Here is a 15337-nt window from a genome sequence, read left to right as displayed (position 1 = left end):
GTCAACCACATAGTCAATACACATCCGGATTTTCCCATTCTTTTTACGGACCACCACAATGGGTGAGGCGTATGAGCTGCGGGACTCTGTAATGATGCCATTTGCAGCCAGCTCTTGAAGATGTTGTCGCACATCTTCCATCTCGGAGAGAGCAAGCCTCCTAGATCTCTCTCTGAAAGGTCGGGAGTCATGTAGTCTGATGTTGTGCTCTACTCCTTTTACACATCCCACATCCCACTCATGCACTGAGAACACCTTGGGCCTTTCACAAAGTTTCCTCCTCAGGCGATCTTTCCACTCCTCCGACAATGGTGAATCTCCAAAGTCAAACTTTGCTGGGTCTATTGTTGGAACTTGAGTCTCGCACTGGGGTTTCACAATTGATTCAGGCTCGAAGAGGTCTGCTATCTTTTGTCCTTGCTTCACAACAACATCTCGACTTGTTTCATTAGCAATCAGTATAGTCACCTTTTCCTGGGCTTCAGCAGGTAGGGTTATGACTCCACTGGGGACCAGCACTCCTTAGCTCTCCTTCAACTGGCTGCTCTATCATTGCTAATGCCCCTTTACTGCCTTTCAGCCTGGTACTCATGACAAGCACCTCTTGCTCTGTCCTTGCAGGTACTACTAAGGGGGTTGTGCCCATGTACTTCAGTGCCCCAATTGGTAGCTCAGATGTCTCCTTTTTAGCACTCTCAATCTTCCTATAGGCTTCAGCACAAAGCGTATGGATCATCAGGGTACTCAGGTACTGGTCCCCAGCCCGTCGTCTGCAGTAATCCGCAAGTACCTTGAAGAGACTGGAGTTGGTCCCTATCAGCACAGACACATCAGAGGTCCCTTTAGGGTCAGGGCATATTAAGGCAGCTGTGTCTACCTCTTCCCTTACCCCAGCAACCTCCTCTGGGAATTCAAGGTGCACTATGACATACCCTTGATAGGGTATTCATCCATGCTGAGGCCACACAGACCAATGCCAGTCAGTGGCTGTATAGGCAGGTGCCTAAGCATCTGTTGGTAGAATGACTGAAATATAATAGTCACTTGAGATCCAGTGTCAAGCACGGCTTTACATTCCGCCCCTTCAATCCTCACCATGACCTCTGCTCGAGGCCCTATCAGTCCTGCAGGGATCCCAGCTGGACGGTCTCTTCTGGGGGAATCTTCAAATCCTGTAGGCCTAGGTGGTCTCCGTTCCCAGACCTTCTGACAGCTACTGGGTCTCTCCCAACTGATCCTCAGCTTTTCATATACTAAGGAGGGGTTCTCTTCCTTATGGCAGTTAGCAGCACTGTGCCCATCCTGACCACACCGGTAGCAAAAGAATTGTCCTTGCTCTAGATATTGACGTCTCCATTGTCACAGTCTGAGGCTCCTTATTCCTGGAAATCTTAGCTCGGTCAATGGTGCTTTGCAGCTCAGCTATCCGTTCTGTCAGGACCTGCATTTGTTGGGCAAGTTCCTCTGTGGTGCTTACCATCAGTACACTGGCCATTTGCAGTGGCGTTGTGCTGGCTGGTTCCAATGTTTGGGCTTCCCAACACTCGCTGGCAGCCTGCCTTTCTTCCTCTTCCCTGACCTCCTTTATCAGCTGGGAGTAACTGGGGGGATGATCCTGCCGTTCTCTTAGTCGGAGATGAAGTAGAATCGGGTTCTGATACTGAGTCCCTCTTACAACTTGAGCCAGTCTGGTCTGATCCATCTGCTCAGCAGTCACTGCTCCTCTCATAACAGCTCTCTGAAGTAGTCTCTCCAGCCTCTGTATATAGGCTGAAATTTTCTCACCCCTTTCCTGTCGGGAATCAAGGAATTTACAGTAACTGTCTTCAGGGCTCTCTACGCTCCCAAAGGTATTATCAAGGGCCTCCAGGCAGTCCTTCACACTGACCTCAGGGTCAATGAGCTTCAGGGTATGAAGTACATCTAATGCTGGGCCACTAAGGCTCTCTATTAGACACCAGCATTTCAGTGGTATGCTCCAACCAGGGTTCAAACTCCTCTTCCCCAGCAAATAACCTTAACTTACGACAAGAGTTTGACGTAGCATAGGCCAACACAATCTTTTCCAATATATGCCCCAGTGCTTGTGCCCAATCATTGGCTGAAGCTGCCGTCCCTGAGCTAGAAGCTGCAGGACTGGGGCCCAACAAACCCGACATATTAGCCATTATACAAACAGTAATTCCCTCAAAATATAAAGACAATTGTTTCCCAATACAGTGGAACACTCAACAGGTGCTGCCCCAAAAATGTAACCCTTCTGCCCCTCTGAGTTGACAGCAACAAGGGCCGGGTTCAGTATCCAGGGTTCCGTTTTCAATAACGCAATGCAAAACGGCTCGAGCCCCCACCCAGTGACCTGGGACAATTACCTACCACCCCGGCGCCTCCAGGAGGCAATCACGAAGTCTGAGTGTAGCAAAATCCTTTTAATAAAGGAGGCACAAACCAGAAGCAAAACCCCCCTCCAAGTACATTTGGCACTGTCCTTAGGGTCGTAAGTCCAATCACCCCCAAGTCCAACAACCCAACAGTCTCAGTCTCTGGTCAGTGCCACCCCAGAGTTCAAAAGTTTATCTGCAGAGTTCCCTCCCCAGGTGGAAATGGGCGTGGGCCAGGGCCGACTGCCCGCTTCTCCGTGGAGTTCTGCTGCAGCCTTCACCAGGACTGGCTCCACACCACCAGCTGTGCCGCTCCTTCAGCAGACCCGTGAACCACGTCAGCCATCCCCGCAAACCGCTCCACACTGCTCACTGTTCCATGGGCTGCTCCAACGTGCTGCAGACTGCTCCACTCTGCCAGCTGCTTGGTGATAGATCTTCAGGCTCTCCTACTACTTAACACAGCACTCAGTGATTTCGCTCAGTAAGCTTAGTTCTTTTAGTGACTTCAGCTCTTAGTGATTTCAACTTGTAGTAGGAGAGCCCCAGTGCCACATGGCCCAATGTGAATTCAGGTCAGCAACCTCTAGATAGACTCCTAAAGGATTCAAAATTAGCTCTGCTCTTTAACAGTGGAGAGAGGAGGAAGTGCAATTGGTGTTCCAGGCCCTCAAAAGGGGCCCATACCATCAGGTACACACACCAGTCCCCACCCTCTCTCCCTTCACTGGGTTTTGGAACCCATGTCCCTTGGCTAGCAAGTACTATTTAATGTAGGTTGAGTCATTTTTGTCATAAAGCAGTCTCATAGTTCCTCATTCACATAATTAAGGTAACAGCCCCTTTTTTTCCTTCCTGCCCCAATAACAAAGAAATTGGGGATTCCACAGTGTGAAAATAACCATCCCATGCTGCTGTGTGTTATGCTAAGTGGAGTGGGTTTTCCAATGCAAAAGCACATTCCTAAAATTCCTTTGCCCACTCCTCATAATGTACCACCAGATGTCAGGGTAGATCTCATCCTGACTCTGCTTACATCCTTAATAATGTTAGCATGTAAATAGGCCTTATTAGGGTACTAGTGCCTCATGCTAGCCTGAAGAGGGAGATTGCTGCATCTGCCTAGAGCACCATTAGCTTCACTGGATCTTCAGGTGTGCACAAGAGCAGGCTATGTGGATCAGTATGAAGAATAAGGGATATGGTTTTGAAATGTACACATAATTTAGATGAATTTGATGGGGATGGGTAACTTTATTTCTTTCCTGCTGCTAAGTGGGTGGGGATTCTGCTGCATTACATCGTGTTGGCTATGTATTCACAACAGAATATGGTAGAAGCTTTGGGACAGGATCTAAATTAATGTAAAGCAGCATAGCTCCATTGACTTCAGTGGAGTGGCACTGATTTGCCCCAGCTGATGATTAGTTTCTTTATTATCAAATGAAACTATTGAATTAGCAGAGCATTGTAAAATGGTGGCAGAAGTTGCACACAGCCCTTAGAAGAGAAGGATTTTTGAGTTTGATGCCTCTTTGAACTGAATTTTCCTTCTGTCACTAATATTAAATCAATTTGAGAAGTTTATTATGTCTTCCAATTACACACTTGAAACTTCTTTCATGTAAATTATCCTAATAGCAGCCTAAGACCAGCAGCCCCATGTCCCTGATCAGATAAGAGAGAACATGAGCAGTAACATCACAAAATGGATAAGAATTTCACTAGATTCTTCTAATGCCTCACCAAAAAAAACTCATTGAGCATGCTCAAAAACAATTATTGTCAGTCATATATATTATAAAAACACTATTCATCATAACCACCTGGTTCCTATAAACTCTCCAGAGCTGCAGAGTTGTGCTTTTATAGAAAGTTTCCCCCTCGCCCCACTGTGCCTTTCAGCTGACTAAGCACTTCAATTTGGCAGCATCGGGTTGCTGTAGCTCCTTGTATTTTAAATGGTAAGTATTAAATTCTCTTTAGAGTCTATCCTTGTTTTCCCTTTTATATTATTTATGAGATGGCATATTCTCACACTTATATATAAAACTTCCACCAAAAATCAAGCTTGCTGAGGGTTTTGTCTTTGGGCAGTTTTAAATATCAGATGTCAATCATTGTTACTAGAGTTCTGTTCAGAAGAGGCTGCTCAGAATTTTTTATGATTTTTTTCTTCCATAACTCAAATCTTTGTGAAAAGATTTTGACAATGCATGGAAAATTTCTGCCTAAAGATGAACTTTTAAGAGCGTTATTAGCATATAAAAAGAGGGTGTTATAATGGCAACTGAGTTTCAGCTTTAACTGTAACAGGTGCTACCAGACATCCCACTAATAGGCTATAATTGTCTTTGTTTTCAAAATTTTAAATCCACTCTCTGTGAAATTAACAATATTCAGATGGGATACTTCATAAGTAGTAATAATCAGCAGCAATTTGGAAGAACTATTGTCTAATGTTTTCTAAAATAAGTTTACTAGTCTACGTACAGTATATGCAGCTTAACACAGATATTTTCCTGCTTATCATGGATACCATCTTCAATATTTGAAAGAATTTACATTTGGGTCTGGATTCAAAGTTTCTGTCTGTAGCTTATACCTGTAATGGTCTGATTCAGAACCCTGGATCTAAATGGAAGTGAAATTAGGGCAAAGTTCTAACTGGGATCTTGATTAACAATTTGAGGTTCAGGTACATCCCTATTTACAACTAAGCTAAATAAATGCACACATATGTATACATATTACTATACAGAATATAGGCTGTCTCAATGTCCAGTGCTGTAGGATTTTGCTCAGTATTTCACATTATCACAGAGTAACTGTGTAAAGACTGCAGCATATGCTCATATTAGTAGAGGTTGGAATATATCAGATATATACACTCTGCCAAATAGGAGCTTTTTGTTTACAGTTCCAACCATACATACTTGTGTGTCTATGCTTTCTTCATGTACAATTTTTTAACAGTAATATAACCATGCAGAAAGAAAAAACTACCTTAGTTGGGAAATATACAGTAAATATTCTTGCAAATTTTGACTGAGCAAAGTTTATGTAATAGAAGAAAAGACTAATCAGATTTAAAACTAAATTAAACAGAAACCATTTCTTCCTTAATCGTAGCTATTCATTTTGTTTAAAATGTAATATTGCCAAGGAAACACGAGGGCAAATTCTAAATGAAAGCAAAATACAAAAATATGTTCTGGCTTAATGTTTTCTGGCTATAACCCAGCTTGGTGGCAGCAACATATATTACCTGGATGTGTCATTCTGTTTACCACATTGACAGGAAAAAAGCAAGTAAGTTAATCACCACTAGATTTGAACTGTATGCAGTGATTTTTTTTTCTCTTTTAGCATAACAGTTAAATGTGCTTAAGTAAGACATCTGGTTCACTGTTGAAACGTGGTGGGGTTGTGTGATTTTTCAATTTCTCTAGCACTTGTCCGTCTCTCTCTCTCTCTCTCTCGCTGTGCATCTCCTGTAGAGCCTGATGTACTGCACAGTGGATCTTAATGTACCTTTGGACACCACACTTAAGATATTAGTGTTGCCTTGTGATAGTGGAGAAGTTATTTTCAACCATGTGATAGGACTTTGGGGACCTACTGTTCACCATACTTAATACTATTATATATTTATATTAAAGTAACAATCAACAACCTTAATGTGCTGAGTGCTGTATATAGAGGCAAATAGATTGAAAATTCTTCGAGGCAGGGATTAAGATGCCAAGCAATGTATGAAGGGTAGCAGAAAGGGATGTAATCAAATATATACAGGCCAAGATTTTTCAAGTAACTAGTGATTTTGAATCTCTGTGTCTCTCTGAAAGTGAGGCCTCTGTAAAGGTATCTCAAGGTGGATACCCCAAATCATGCATCACTTTTGAAAATTTTGGTCACATTTTTTAATATACCTTTTTGCATTTTTTTGTATTGTAATTGTAAAAAAAAAAAGTATGGCAGTGTTGCTAATTCTTATGATTTTTTTCTCACGCGTCTCATGATAATTGTTGTTTTATTTCAAGCTTCAGCCTCTGTAAATATGACAATCTGCTTCAGCTTTTTTAAAGTAATTTTCTAGCTCTTAGAGTTGTAGAGAGAAGTATGAAAATATGACCCCAGTGTACCCTAAAGGATTAAAAAAGTAAACAAAGGGAATCCAAAATAGATATTTTAAAAATACATGATTTTGACTCATGTATTTTGAGCATTTTGATTGGCAGTATTGGCATGGGATTTCCCAAAATACCCTTCAGTCCCTTGCTCAACCTACCACTCAGTTTAACTATTTGAATATAGGAGACTGGTGTGATATAAGTATTAGGGAGGGGAAGAGAAGGAAGCAGCAATAATGAAGATGAGGTGATTAGGGCCGTAATCACCTCCTCTTCATTCCTGAGAATTCTGATTGGCTGGGCTGGAAGAGAAGATCAAATCTTAGAAATGTCCTAGAGGGAGAAGAGGCAAGATACGGAAACAGCATGGCTGTGTGAGGTAGTAGAGAAAAAGAAGTTGAAGATGAATCTTAGGTTACTGGACTAAGAGGAAAGATAGTGGTGGTGTCAGCAGTGACAGAGAATGAGGAAAATGGAGACCATTTCTGAGAAAAGATTAGTTTAGTTTTTTCCCATAATAAGTTTAAGTTGATGGTGAAAAATCTGGCAAGAAATATCAAGGAGATGTGGTGAAATGCAGGCTTGGGCAAAGGGAGACAGGTCAAAAGTAGAGTATAAGTGATGAGATACCTCCTCCCTGACCTAAACTGTGGTTCAGAGAGGCACAAAGAAGCAGAGTGAATGCCAAAGTATCCTCCATCTTTGTAAGCCTGTAGATGCTATGGCTTGTTGAGTGCCCATCTTAATTTTGGCCACTTCAAATCTTTTCCTTCTATGGTACATTATACTTGCCTTACATTTATACTGAAAAATTGGCTTTACAAGACACCTGTGCTCCCAGAAATCTCAGTGTCTCAAGGATTCAAGCTGGTTTTCAAGCCACTCCCAACAGGTAGGCAAATAGTGCCTTCTTGCTTCCTTAGGAAATAATTATGGCCAAAAAATAATAATGAAAAAAGGGTGATGACTGCTATTCTCCTATCAGCTCTGTAAGTCTCTCTCATGTCATATATGGGACCCATTTGTTTTAATGGCATATGAGTCTAATGAGTCTCAGATATTTAGTTTTATATTTCTTGCTCTCTCAGCATTGTGGTAGTCTCAAAACTGGAGTTTTTTTTTTTTAAACACATTTGCTGAATATTCTTGTCCTGATCCATAAGGCATATGTTTTCCCGGGGCTTCTCAAGCTTTTTAAGCTGTTTCAGTGAGAAGACTCAGTGACCTCCCTGCCTTCCCATCACTGTTTCATTCCTGATATCAAATCCTTCTTTGGGGATCTGGGCCCAAGTGATAATATCACCAAAGGTATTAGGCTCCTTACTCCTATTGAAATCAATAGGTGTTAGGTTCAGAGCCTCAAAGGTATTTAGGCATCTTAGTGAATTTTACATGTAGACTTAAGATATATAACATCAAAGTGGACTTTGATCTTAATTCATAATTATCTTCCTTGATTTAAAATTAGTTCTCATTCTCTATTCCCTCTCCTCCTCACTCCTTACAGCTGTCTACTCCAGTCTACTCCCTTGTACACTGAGTGCCCAGACACCAACTCAAAATGCTAGTAAATAAACACAACTATGACATAGTTGGCATCCCAGAGACCTGGTGGGATAATACACATGACTGGAATATTGGTATAGAAGGATACAGTTCATGCAGGAAGGACTAGCAGAGGAAAAAAAGGAGATGTTGCCTTATATATTTAAAATGTATACACTTGGACTGAGACTGAGATGGAAATAGGAGACATACTTGTTGAAAGTCTCTGGGTAAAGATAAAAAGGGTAAAAACAAGAATGATTTCATGGTAGGGGTCTGCTACAGACCACCTAACCAGGAAGAAGAGGTGGATGAGGCTTTTTGTAAATAGCTAATAAAATCATCCAAAGCACAGGACTTGGTGGTGCGGGGGGGACTTCAACTACCCCAGATATCTGTTGGTGAAAATAGCACAGAATGGCACAGATTATCCAATAAGTTCTTGGAATGCATTGGAGACCATTTTTTATTTCAAAAGGTGGAGACAGCTACCCAGGAGAGGCTGTTCTTGATTTGATTTTGACAAAGAGGGAGGAACTGGTTGAGAATCTGATAGTGGAAGGCAGCTTGGGTGAAAGTGATCATGAAATGATAGAGTTAATGAGTCTAAGGAATGGTAGGAGAGAGAAGAGCAAAATAAAGACAGTGGATTTCAAGAAGGGAGACTTTAGAAAACTCAGGGAATTGGTAGGTAAGATCCCATGGGAAGCAAGTCTAAGGGGAAAAACAATAGAAGATGGTGGTAGTTTTTCAAAGAGACATTATTAAAGGCACAAAAGCAAACTATCCCACTGTGTAGAAAAGATAGGAAGTATGTCAAGAGACGACCTTGGTTTAACCAGGAGGTCTTCAATGATCTAAAAATCAAAGAAGAGCCCTACAAAAAGCGGAAGCTAAGTAAAATTACAAAGGATGAAAATAAATAAATAACACAAGTATGTAGGGACAAAAAGGGTAACAAGGAAACATTCTACAAATACATTAGAAGCAAGAGGAAGACCAAGGACAGGGTAGGCCCATTACTCAATGAGTGGGGAGAAATAATAACAGAAAATGTGGAAATGGCAGATGTGCTTAATGACTTCTTTGTTTTGGTTTTCACTAAGAATTTTGGTGGTGATTGGACGTCTACCATAATGAATGCTGGTAAAAATGAGGTAGGATCAGAAGAGGCTAAAATAGGGAAAGAACAAGTTAAAAATTACTTGAACAAATTAGATTTCTTCAAGTCACCAGAGCTTGGTGAAGTGCATCCTAGAATACTCAAGGAGCTGATTGAGGAGATATCTGAGCCATTAGCGATTATCTTTGAGAAGTCATGGAAAACGGGAGAGTTTCCAGAGAACTGGAAAAGGGCAGATATAGTGTCCATCTCTAAAAAGTGATATAAAGACAACCCAGGGAATTACAGACCAGTCAGCTTAACTTCTGAACCCGGAAAGATAATCGAGCAAATAATTAAGCAATCAGATTGCAAACATCTAGAAGATAATAAGGTGATAAGTAGCAATCAGTATAGATTTGTCAAAAATAAATCATGTCAAACCAACATGATAGCTTTCTCTGACAGGGTAACAAGCCTTGTGGATGGGGGGGAAGCAGTAAACATAGTATATATTGACTTTAGTAAAACTTTTGATACTGTCTCACATGACCTTTTCATAAACAAACTAGGGAAATGCAAGCTACCATAATGTGGGCGCAAAACTTGTTGGGAAACAATTCCCAGAGAGTAGTTATCAGTGGTTCACAGTCATGCTGTAAGGGCATAATGAATGGGGTCCCTCAGGGATCAGTTCTGAGTCCAGTTCTATTCAATATCTTCATCATTGATTTAGATAATGGCATAGAGAATACACTTATAAAGTTTGTGGATTATACCAAGCTGGGAGGGGTTGCAAGTGCTTTGGAGGATAGGATTAAAATTCAAAATGATCTGGACAAACTAGAGAAATGGTCTGAAGTAAATAGGATGAAATTCAATAAGGACAAATGCAAAGTACTCCATTTAGGAAGGAACAATCAGTTGCACACATACAAAATGGGAAATGACTGCCTAGGAAGGAATATTGCGGGAAAGGGATCTGTGGGTCATAGTGGAGCACAAGCTAAATATGAGTCAACAGTGTAGCATTGTTGCAAAAAAAGCAAACATACTTCTGGGATGTATTAACTGTACTGTTGTAAGCAAGACACAAGAATTAATTCTTCCGCTCCAATTAGGCCTCAGCTGGATTACTGTGTCCAGTTCTGGGTTCCACATTTCAGGAAGGATGTGGACAAATTGGAGAGAGTCCAGAGAAGAGCAACAAAAATGATTAAAGGTCTAGAAAACATGACCTATGAGGGAAGGTTGGAAAAAAATAGGTTTGTTTAGTATGGAAAAGAGAAGACTGAGAGGGGACATAACAGTTTTCAAGTATGTAAAAGGTTGTTACAAGGAGGAGGAAGAAAAAGTGTTTTTCTTAACCTCTGAGGATAGGACAAGAAGCAATGGGCTTAAATTGCAGCAAGGGAGGTTTAGGTTGGACATTAGGAAAAACTTCTTAACTGTCAGGGTGATTAAGCACTGGAATAAATTGCCCAGGGAGGTTGTGAAATCTCCATCATTGGAGATTTTTAAGAGCAGGTTAGACAAACACCTGTTAGGGATAGTCTAGATAATTAGTCAGGCCACAAGTGCATAGGACTGGACTAGATGACCTCTCAAGGTCCCTTCCAGTTCTGTGATTCTATGAGAAGAGGAATTCTTTATCCTTCCCTGTCACACTCCCTTAGCCAAACCCTCATTAATTGCTTATAGGTCAGTTGGAAAATTATCATCTCTTTGTTGAGATCCCTTTCAAGAGTATATCAGGGTTTATACTTGGAAAGCTTTGTCAACAGTACAGGTTTTTGGGTCTTGATTCAATTTATGATGATTTGAATTAGATAAGTTTAATTAGAAAACCACTAGTTTATGGAAACAACTGGGTTTTGCTGAAGGACCATAGTGATCCTAGATCCTGAACTGGCAAAGACTTAAGCACATTCTTAGTTTTATATTTGGTTAGAAGTCCCAATGAAATCAATAGAACTATTATGGTGCATGAAGTTCAGCACATGTGTAAGTCTTTCTGGGATCAGGTTACTAGAATACAACATTTACAGCCGTACAAAAAAATAAAATTTTTTAATGCAATTTTTTAACATTTTTAAGGTTACCTATTCTAGGCTTCTGGCTCCCCAGCCTTGTCTTTCTTGGATTGAGATACAGGTCTGTCACTTCAGACCAGGGTATTCCTAGACTGAACAGTCCCCTGACTGTACTGTGCTATCCCCAGCAAAAGACAATCTGCCTAAGGAAGTTTCATTTGCCTTTTCTTCACAAGTGGCACACAGTGTAATTGCCACAGGTATAAGTTACCACGTGGCTCTTTCTAAGCAAGAACAGTTTATTCTTGAGGTAAAAACATTGCAGACAAAATATATTAGAAACAATAAAAGAATCTGTGTGCATGGTAATAAGCTGCCCAATTCCAGCAATGACTCTGGCAGGTGGGCAGTCCTTCAAAATTCCCACACAAGAGTGTTCCTGTGGTTTCAAGTGTAGAACAGTCTTTTGCCCAGAACAGAGGCAAATGTGGTCACAAAGCCTCTCCTGTAGCACCAAGGAGCCCCAATCATAGATCAGACACCTTGTGCTAGGAGCTGGACAATCACAGACAAAAAGACAAACTAGTAAAGTGTGGTCATATCTCTGTTTTTCCCTGCTAAACTATATGATTATTGATGATTAAATCCACTTTTTCTTGATATGTTGTTGTTAGCTAGTATAGTAAATTGTTAGACCACACTTTGATTTGCTATGAAATAGACCCAAGAGACCAAATAAGAAATGCCACTCAAGTTTATTGCTGTAAGACAGTAATAATAATATAGTACAGAAAAAAGGTTCCATATGATACTAGTCTCCAGGAAGCCATCTCATGCAGCTTTGTTACATTCACCTTATGCAAAAAATGTGCTCCCCAAGTGCTCCCCTCAAGTCATTTTTGTATACCCTACCTGTTTACATGTATAGGGTACTTCATATACCATCTGAAACAAGATTTAACCAATCATCTTTCAACCATGTATTTCTGGTACCATGTGTATCCTTTATCTTTTTGTTCTGAACACATGCATTCCAGGTATCAAAGGTTAGGAAGGCATCTCCTTAAGTTTGTACCAGTGTAGAACAATCATATGTTTTGTCCTCTTCCTTGGGGACATTCCAGTACACGTTTGTAAGAATGCCCTACTTCAAGCAATGGTAAAATAATCTTGTGACCTGGTCCCGACAACTATCTACTTAAGCCAAAGCTTACCTGAGCTAATGCAAGGTTATATGGGATACTTAGCATAAGTGAACAGGATTATAGTGAAGGTATAGGGCAGTTTAGGCTATCTAACTACTATAATATTGGTGCTTAATTCTATTTTTGCTTAATGTATACTTATACATATTGCAGACATTATTAATATGATCATATCTGTGTTAGCATATATTGGTTTACAGTGCGATGCTTAACTGTTGTGGTCTGAATGAATGGAAAAAAATGACAGAAGGTAATATCAGTTGTTCAGCTGAGGATTTGTCTGATTTTTTTTTTGTACTGTATTCCTGAAATCTTTATGTTTACAGCTGTGTTGAAACTGCTTTATATATTAGATACTTGTATGGCAACAAGCATATGATAATTAGCTAATTAGTGGTTGAGAAACTATCAAGTTTTTGGGACTGATCCTGAACTTCACTCAGTTGAGTTGTTCTGATATATGTGTGCATGATTATTACATTGACAGTGGAGGCATTTATTGAGCTATAGTGAGTGTGTGTAATTTATATATATATATATATATATATATATGGTTGCATGTGAGCTTGAACAGTAGTTAATAATTCAGTTAGGCCATGTCTCATTTGTAAATTAGAACTTGTTCTGAATAGATTTAAATAGACCTGTGTAGAAAATAGAATTTACATTTTATGGGAAATTATTATATTTCAACCTTTGTTTTCATCCGAAATGATGGATGAAAAGTAAAAATATCATTTTTTCCAGAACAATGAGTTCCAAAATGTTTTCATTTGGATATGTCTAAATGTTTCATTTTGACTTTTCCAAGTCAAACAAAATGTCAGTTAGAATCAAAATGTTGAGTTCTAAAAGGTCAATTTGAAATACAAATTTTCATTTTGAATTGGCATTTCGAGTTAATGGCATTTTTAGTTGAAGTGTTAAAATAAAATGTTTTGGTTTTAATCAACACTAAAAAATAAATATCTTGGTTTGTTTGGAAAAGTCACTTCAGAATATTGAACAATTATAGGAAGAGGTCAATTTTGAGGAAACAGCATTTTCTGATGGGCGGGGTTGGACATTTATTTTTCATGTGCCTTACATTTAAACTGGTCATTGACTGACATCAGTCTCTAATGCTAATTGAATAGGTTGCTTTCTCAGATCACAGTCCTGCACTTATGAATGGAAGTAACTTTTCTCAGGTAAAGACCCCATCTGACAATCACCTAAGTTAAATTCATGCCTGAGTGCTTGAAGACTTTAGTCCTTTCACATAGTGAAAAATTGATCCAACTGGAGTTTTGTGATTGACTTCAACGGGGACTGGATTTCGCCCCTGAAATAGACTGATTGTTGCTCCTGTTTGGCTTTTCTGAATGATGATGATCATTCTTCAGAACAGCAGATAACACAGTTTCAAGTTCATCTAACATTAAACCTTTGGCAGTCTTCAAATTCTGGTACACAATTATTGATGCGAAAGCACAGAAGTGTATGGATTTCAAGACAAAAAAAATATAAGCAAAAAGAGACCCACAAGTGAGAAACATTTAAAATTTCATAAATTGTAGAATATAGAAACATGATTTTTTTTCAGATTTATCCTTTATGTAGAACTGACAGAGGTACAAACATGTAGACAGATGCATTTCTGCATTTTTCAAAAAAGTTCTGAAACAATTTTTAAAAAAGGCCTTGAAAAATTTCTCATTTTATGGGAAACCTTACTGGTTGTCTATTCCATTTTTTCCTCTCTGAGGCTTTAGGTCAAGGGGTAAAGTGAATGGCTGGTTGAAAGTTGATAGTAGTTGGATAGAATTTTAATTAGTGTTAATATTTTGATTAGTTCCATTTGTGGGGTAGTGGTTGAGTTAATGTTTTTGTGATGCATGAGTTTTGCATTTTATTTATAAATATTCGACTTAAAATAACTACAGCACAAACATATATAGGTGGATCCTGTAGAAACTCAAATAAATGTTGAGATGGAGCACTTCCTTATTCACATTTGGGAAGAAACAAGACCCTGGCTTTAAAAAAAAAAAAAAAAAAAAAAGCTAAAATTTAATTTAACAAACATAAATTCAAATTGTGGATACGAAGAGTAAGTGGCTCCTGAAATGGGAACCTAAGGTACCTATTACTATGCCCTGTCTCTTGTCCAATATCTTTTTCTTTCTGTCTCATTTGTGTCCAGCTTAGCCAGCCAGGACAAATCTAACCTTGTAACTCTTTGCTGTGAAACAGTGAAATGCTAAAAATGGTTCCTTAACAATCTGACTTGGTAGACATTTACAACATCATGGAGTTGCATGGATTAATATGAATGTGTACTGCTTAGTCTGAATGGATAGATTCCAGTAATTAAATAAATTTAAAGTGTCAGTGGAAGAAGACTCATAGACTTTGAAGGGACCATCATGATCATCTACTCTGACTTTCTGCATGTTGCTGGTCACAGAACCTCCCACGCACTCCTGTAATAGACCCATAAGCTCTGGCTGAGTTAATGAAGTCCTCAAATCATGATGTAAGAACTTCAAGTTACAGAATATCCACCATTTTATTAGTTTAAACGTGCAAGTGACCTGTGCCCATGCTGCAGAGGAAGGTGAAATGCCCCACCACAGTCTCTGCCAATCTGACCCGTGGGAAAAAATTTTCCTGACCCCAAATATGGTGATCAGTTAGACCTTGAGCATGTTGGCAAGACCAGCAGCCAGACATCTGGGAAATAATTATCTTTAGTAACTCAGAACCCTCCCCATCTCTAGCCATTGGAGATTTTTGCAGTCACAGATCGGCTACATGACATTTTAGGCAATCTCATCGTACCATCCCCTCCCTAAACAGTCTTGAAGCCAGTTAGGTTTTTCCCCCCACTGCTCCCTTTTGAAGGCTATTCCAGAATGCCACGCCTCTGATTGTTAAAAACGTTCCTCTAATTTCA

The 15337-nt window shown here is 39.6% G+C and overlaps 1 long non-coding RNA gene across 2 annotated transcripts in view; it reads left to right on the top strand.

Annotated features, from left to right (window-relative positions):
• The first annotated feature begins 4223 nt into the window (after positions 1-4223).
• The window catches only part of LOC120396727, a 34861-nt gene continuing 23747 nt past the window's right edge, over positions 4224-15337 (top strand). Inside the window, exon 1 of one of the 2 annotated variants that reach the window (XR_005593329.1) lies at positions 4224-4345. This is a non-coding gene — a long non-coding RNA (uncharacterized LOC120396727). The remainder of the gene's footprint in view (positions 4346-15337) is intronic. The other variant, XR_005593331.1, reaches the window with a different exon arrangement.

The sequence above is a fragment of the Mauremys reevesii genome, linkage group 2, assembly GCF_016161935.1.
Source record: "Mauremys reevesii isolate NIE-2019 linkage group 2, ASM1616193v1, whole genome shotgun sequence".
Classification (NCBI taxonomy): domain Eukaryota; kingdom Metazoa; phylum Chordata; order Testudines; family Geoemydidae; genus Mauremys; species Mauremys reevesii.
Note: the sequence above shows the minus strand (reverse complement) of the source record. Positions and strands in the feature narration are given on the sequence as shown.